Raw genomic sequence first — 7,203 nt, 5'->3', positions numbered from 1 at the left:
TTTCTAATTTGCAGTTCTACTCCTTAAATCAGTATTTCTGAGCAGTTTGAACTGTGTGGTTTAATTAACAGGGAATAGGGCTCTTCAGTTTGGCCCTGTATTACATCTTGGATAAAATAATGTTTCTAATCCTGCATTAATTTACTCCCTACCATGACTAGCACAGTTCAAAGACAAAAATTAATATTTTCAAGGCTTAGCTCTGCACAGTTATCTAGGCTCCTATCTTTTAATCTTGATATCCACCCACGCCACAGTTCCACAAGCAAGAAGATTAGGAAAATAGGACAGTGAATGCACTATCACTGTACTGTAATGCATATGAAAGTTATTGGAGGATAATACGGTACTTTATCTAACCTCAGTCTACTCTGAAGTATGCTCTTCAAGTCACATTTAAATGTCACACTAGACATTCTATTATTTTGGCCTTGCACAGTCCTTGACAGCAACTGAAAATGGCTTGTGACTTTCGGTATCCACCTTTCTCAGAGAGAAGTGAACTGCAACATAAGGACCAGGGAGGAGTTTTCCTATTGCTACCCACCTCACCCCTCTCAAGTCAGTCCTTACATGTGTCATCTTGGCTGGATGTGGTACGAGCACCTGGTTAGAAAAAAGTCACTGCAGTTGAATATGAGTATAAACACTGGTTTTAATTTTCACATTATCTCTTGTTGGGATGATACTGATCTGCACCTATAGATGCTGTTCTGGCAGCAAAAATGGTGTGCCTTATGGAATGGCTGGCACCCCCCCCCCCCCCCCCCGCATCCCCCCCCCCCACAGTTTGTCACGACTGGCCAGTCACAATTTTAGGAAAAAGAGAGCAAAACTCCCCTGGGTTGACAGTGCAGTGATGATAGATGTCTGCCATCTCTCTACTGGAACAATTAAAGCATGTGGTTTATGGGAGACAGAAAGGTAAGATCCCCAGTAGCTGGTTCTTCTCAGGACTTGCTCTCTAAAATATTTTTTCAGAAGATTCATCCTTCTCAGGGGAAAGTGTGTCACCTGTGTGACTGTCCCTGCAACTGTTGTAGGCTGCTAACACATTAGCACGTATCTGGGCAGTGTTTGGTGTAGGCAGTGGAAAAAATAATAATAATAATAAATATATATATATATATGTTTTTTCACTTCAGAAGGATAATGACTGTTTTTATACCTTCATTGCTGGCACTGACATAGTTGCATCTTGTTGCTGCCGTCTGGGTGGAGTATAGTTCAGATGCTCAGTCTCATTAAATTTAATGATGGCTCCCTAAGATTCTTCTTCCTACTATTCCACTTGGTGAAACGCTTAATTAAAGTCAAGTTCTCATTATTGTTTGATTCTTTGAAGTTGGTATTCTACTGAGATATGTCTCTATTATCAAATAAAAAATTAACATTTGTGCCTGTATGCTTCATTAAAGAACTGATATAGAAATGTAAACCCTTTGCCTGCCAAATTGCTTGTGCACATTCTATCACATTAAAGAAATAGAGTTAGATGGTATTTAGAAAAAGAGTGAAAAAAGGAGAAGTGCTACCAACAAGATTTGTCGGTATCAGACAACAAGTGTGGACTTTATTTTGTGATTTTTTTCATTTGGACACATGGCTATTGTTGCACCTTAAGAAGAAATGGCGGAAACTGAACATATGCAACAGTCCATTAGCATAGTCTTAATTCAACCCATTCATAAAGTGAAAAGGGAGATAAAGCTGTTTCACTGGTGTTTTGAGCTCTCTTTAGAGCACCACATCAGGCACAATATCTCATGAGGGATGACTAATGTGCAGGTACTCAGTTACTTTGCAGTTAAACATGGGTGTCTAGAGCCATTTGCTGTGCCACAGTTTTTTTCTGATTTCCAGCTCCTACTCCAGAAGGGTCTGGCTTAAGCCTTAAGGTATATCTGCCAGGCCCTTGAGGATCTCTCAGACACCACGGGGTATTTCAAATAGCACTATGCATTTACATTCATTTTACTGAACTAGGTCCTTATACAAACAACTTTTAAAGCACAACTGGTGTGTTGTTTATATTTTATTTATTTATTTATTGAGACATGGGGACAGGAACATCATGCCCTAGAGAAGATGTAGGCACACTAATTCAAGGTCTTGTTCCTGGATGATAACAGTCCACTCAAAACCAACCTTTTTCAATGTAAAGTTAAGACTGTATTACCGGTTAAGCATCACTTTAAATTTATCTATGCTGAATGTCATCTGTTGTTCTATTGCTTAGTTATTGTCTTGTAATGGTTTTCTTAAGCTCTCAACCACCTTACTTTTCCTACCATAAATAAATTAGTATCACCAGCAAAACAGATTAATTAATTATTCACAGTTTTCCAGTTCATATGTGAATAAATAGAAAAGCACAAGTCCCTGGACTGGGGACCTCACAATACTGCAAGTGTAATTGCTTACTGCTGTCCCTCTTTCCTATCATTTAACAGATTGTTTCACCTGACAAAGAACTTCCATCTTATACCATAGCAGCTTAATTTTGGTAAGATTTGGTTAATTTCCTCAATGTCTTTCTTTGACTTTTTGTTAAATATCTTTTTCTGGGGAGTAAAAAAAAAATAAAAATGAACCCACATACTTGTTGATTCATCAAATAACCCCAGAAAGTATACAAGGTATGAATTTTTTTCAAAAGGCTGCGTTGCTACACCCACACTATTTTCCCATTTATCTATTAATTCTGCTTTTTATTACAGGTTCTACTGGACATCAGATTGTTACCCTGCAGTTCCTAGAATCTCCCTTGGAAGATCTATTGGTTTCACATTAACCATCTTCCAGTTCTCTGGAGCTTTTACACTTCCAGTTTGTTGATCATATCAAGCTTATTCAATTTGCTTTGTAATAATCCCATCAGTCTTCTTATACATGAAAATTCATGTAATATTTTTGTTGTGAAAAGAATATTAAGCTATACAAGATAGGATCAGCCATTAGATTCTGTTTATTGTTTCATTTTTACAGTAATTACAGTACTTCAGTGAGGAAAAGAAAAAACTTATTTTTAATGAAAATCTCCATTAACATAATCTCAGTGAGACTTTATTCTCAGCAGTTGTGAATTGTTTCTAGCTCATGGGCTACTTTTAAAATCAATTAGCATAAAATGGTATTTTCTCCTTTCATTTGCTACTTAGTGTTCAGTTTTGTCTCTTAATCAGAGAGAAAAAATGACAATGGATCCCATGAATAATATTAATTGCAAAAGCATAAAAAGCTGGTACAAAGAAAGACACATTCAAATATGTTTTAATTTGACTACTGTAACATTATCTTTTTCCTGTACAATAGCACATAGCCTACTAACAAGTAAATGTTAATTTCACAACTAAACAAGACCTTTTCTATTTAAAGCTATGAAATCATGTCTCTATTAAATCTCAGTTAGCACTGTACTTGCATTGGGCAACAGCATCAGAAAATGGGAAAATAATAACATTTTTTTCAAGTAGGGTAAACAACTTAGTCTTTCACAGTTGAAGTACATGATACTTTTGAAGGTCAGTGCTTTCTCAACTTAACAGGTGTACCCAATGATATGGTATTAACTCTTACTCTAATTTGCTACTCTTACAAATGTGGAGAACAACCAGTACCACGATCGTTGATCACTGTGGAAATTTGACACACTAAACATGATTTTGGAAATCAAGCCAGATTCTGGTTTTGGCAACGTTTGCTAAGAAGATTTTTTTTAAGAAAGAGATGTGAAATTAAAAGGAAACTTACTGAAAGACACCTAGAAGAATATTACTTAAAAAAAAAAAAAAAAAAAATCACCCATATTGTCTAGGTCAAAGCTGGGTTTTTGATATTTAGTCAACATTCTATGTTTTTAGTTTGGCATTGTGCTCTTTTTTGCCCATATAGGTAGCCATGCTACAGATGTCGTTTCATGACATAAATAGTTTATAGTCTTTTTTTTTTTAAAAATTGAGAAATTAAATGATTTTTTTTTAATAAAGAATCTGTAAAATACACTGGAGAAAGTAATATAAATATATATTATCAGGTTATGTGTTACAAGGCTCATCTGCTTATACATGAAATAGACAGACTGAAATACCAGGCCTGCCAGTTGGCTACCAGAGGGACCAGGAGGTCCAAGCCAGCTACTGGAGACACTGTAAGGTCTGGGGATAGATTTAGAGACCTTTTTGCATATGTGGCATTTATGTGCATGAGGCAACAGGAGATCAGAGGATACAAGGGCCAGTTAGTAGGTAGACCCAAGTGTCTGCCTGTTACTGGAGGGCTCCACAGCGTGTGTCTGCATGTATTTGCATTCAGATGCACAAGCAGCTGGTGTGGAGATGCAGCCTCAGGGACTCTCGTGCCCAACTGGAGAGACTGGGACCCAGAGGCAGATACTGCCTCTTCATCCCAATCAGCTGGAAAAGACAACAGGATGAGGCAATTAGTGATGCTTCTGTTTGTCCAAGCATTGACTGCATAAACACGTGTTGATCTACGGAGACAGACATGTATAGATGTGTTTTATGTGCGTGCTCTATATACGTGTAACTACTGAGAACACATGTTCAGTCTTGGACCTGTGGGCCTGAAGCTGCAGAAGTCTCATCTTTATCAGCCTATCATACTGAGCACTCCTAACTTACGTATTGAACATGTTTTTTTGTTTTAAAATACTGTAAAAATAAATGGTTACTTCGTAGGAAGACATTTTTACATCAGATTATAACTTTCATCAGAGAAGTCCAAAAATACAGGTATGTCCAAAAGATAGGTGAAACACATGTTATGGATTGCTTATATCTCACTTAGAAAGTAAACATCGAGTCTAAACTATTCTTTGTGATGTTATTGTTTGTATGTCAGCAGCCATATCCTAAAAAAATGGCAAATCTCATCCTAAATTGGGTTAGAGAGAAATAAAGTGAATTGTTATCTGATGTATCTCTCCTTCTCTGCAAAGATTGTAGAGGAGGCTGGACACTCAACTGTTAACTAATTGGACTTAGGTAAAATGAGTTCTTCCCAGAACAGCAGAAAAGTTTCACAGTCTTTAAAAACTTTTCCTTCACTCTCCAATTTCCCAAACCAGTGATTTAAATAATGCCTAAGACTAGATTAGTACCAAAAGGTACTATCCTGTAGTGATACACTGCTGCATAAAGGATACCTTAACCTGTTCTCTCTTCCAGACTAGTGAACTGTCATAATGGCTAAATGTCTATTTAAGGTCCATATCAGGTAAGAAAGAATCCCACAGGCCTGAGCTGTCAGAGTGAATATTATATAAAAAAAAGTTTAATACTCACAAGAAAAGGGCTTGGATAAAAACATAATTCTTACATAAATGGTCATTTGGCGCATATGATATCTTGGTGAATAAATAAACTCAATAATAATTTGTAAATGGCTAAGAAATTAAATTGCAATGGAAATTGCCAGAGAAACTTTTTTTCTAAACAGAAAACAGAAACTTAAAAAAAAAAAAAAAAAAAAAAAAGGTAACTGGTTTACTTTTAACATGGCAGAAAACTTAAGTCTTTGGATAGCAGTTTAACAGATCTTTCACAAATCATCTTTGTAGCCCTCCTCTGGACTCACTTTAACAGATCCACATCTTTCTTGTGCTGGGGGCCCCAGACCTGGATGCAGTCTCCAAGTGGGGTGTCACAAGGGCAGAGCGGAGGGGGACCATCACCTCCCTCCCCTGCTGGCCACTCCTCTGTTGATGCAGCCCAGGACACAGCTGGCCTTCCGGGCTGCAAGCACGCACTGCTGGCTCATGTCAAGCTTTTCATTCACCAGAACTGACAAGTTTCTCTCTGCTGGGCTGCTCAATGAGTTCTTCTTCCAGTCTGTGCTCCTGTCTGGGATTGCCCCACCCCAGGTGCAGCACCTTGCACTTGGACTTGTTAAATCTTGTGCAGTTCCCATAGACCCACTTCTCCAGCCTGTCCAGGTCCCTTTGGATGGCATCCCTTCCTTCTTTGGTATCAATTGCACCACTCAGCTTGGTGTCATCTGCAAAGTTGCTGAGGGTGCTCTCAATCTCATCATCTATGTCATTATGAAGATAAGAGTTTTCAGGCCTTATTCAAGAGATAGTAGATGCATTGCAATGGATGCAATGAAGATGCGTTATGCATACCAGATGGAAATCTGATGAAGTAGGAAGGTTATCTGTGCTCTTCCTCTTAAAGCACTGTTTTAGGACGCGTGTGTTCCTGAATAACAGTAATTGAGCTCAGCCTCAATGTTGTGATGGCCTCTCATTCCCTATTTCAAAAACGTCTCTCCGGGAATCCTTACCCCTAAAATATATACAACAAAGCAGACGAGAGAGAAAACAGAGAGAGGAAGCATCATAGAAATAGGAAGGTGACCTAAGTGAATTTCTGGTCACATAAGAAGTCTACTGCTAGTTGAAGATTTGGAATATGTGATCTAGACCATCAAATCTGCTATCTGAAAAGCAATTCTTCTCTGAGCAATTACTAGTTTCAGTCTCATTTGTCTCTCCTCCATTAATACACACATCCACCTACAGGACACTGACAAGTATTATACTATGGAAGAAAGAAGTTATTGAGAAGAGAGGGTATTTTGGAAAGAAAATAAAGACTAAAACATGTAACTGATCTAATAAATTATCCATGTAGCAAAGGACATGAAAGGATCTAAAGGAAGTCAATTCCCTCCACAGATTATTGCGCTCTTCTGCAGTTTAGCATCCTTTGTATTTCACCAGAATGAAAATGCCAAAAGCCTACAACATTAGAGTGATAGGCAAAGAGGATTTAGTGTGAAGTGGTGCCAGAGAGGAAGATAGCTTCCCTTATCCAGCAAGTTGTCTCTCCAGCATGGTTTCACTTCTAGTTTCAAACTATACTAGCACAACCCCCCAGTAATACTCAAACATCTTTTGTTGCAGAATGACCAAAAGCAAGCTAATGGTGGGTACCAGTCTCAGTGTCATCCCAGATGGAAAAGGAAACAGATGTACATTGTCTGTGCCCTGGTAAGTCAAGCTGCTTGTGCACATTCTGCTGAAGCAGAAGGGTTGCACCTTGCTATTAATTCCTGCATAGGCTCAGGCCCATTCCTAATGATATGTTGGCCCTATCTCATGTTGAATGCAATTTTGAAACCAACTTACTGTAAAATTCCACCTAATCTTTCACAGCAATATGTTGTCCTGGAAACTTG

General features: G+C 38.1%; 1 long non-coding RNA gene across 1 annotated transcript; it reads left to right on the top strand.

Annotated features, from left to right (window-relative positions):
- Positions 1 to 1,028: 1,028 nt before the first annotated feature.
- On the top strand, positions 1,029 to 5,182 carry LOC308191329. Its single transcript, XR_013947898.1, has 2 exons — positions 1,029 to 2,506; positions 2,721 to 5,182. It is a non-coding gene; the product is annotated as an uncharacterized lncRNA (long non-coding RNA).
- The last annotated feature ends 2,021 nt before the right edge of the window (positions 5,183 to 7,203 follow it).

The sequence above is a fragment of the Anser brachyrhynchus genome (genome assembly GCF_964034855.1).
Source record: "Anser brachyrhynchus genome assembly, chromosome: 2".
Taxonomy (NCBI): Eukaryota; Metazoa; Chordata; class Aves; order Anseriformes; family Anatidae; genus Anser; species Anser brachyrhynchus.
Note: the sequence above shows the minus strand (reverse complement) of the source record. Positions and strands in the feature narration are given on the sequence as shown.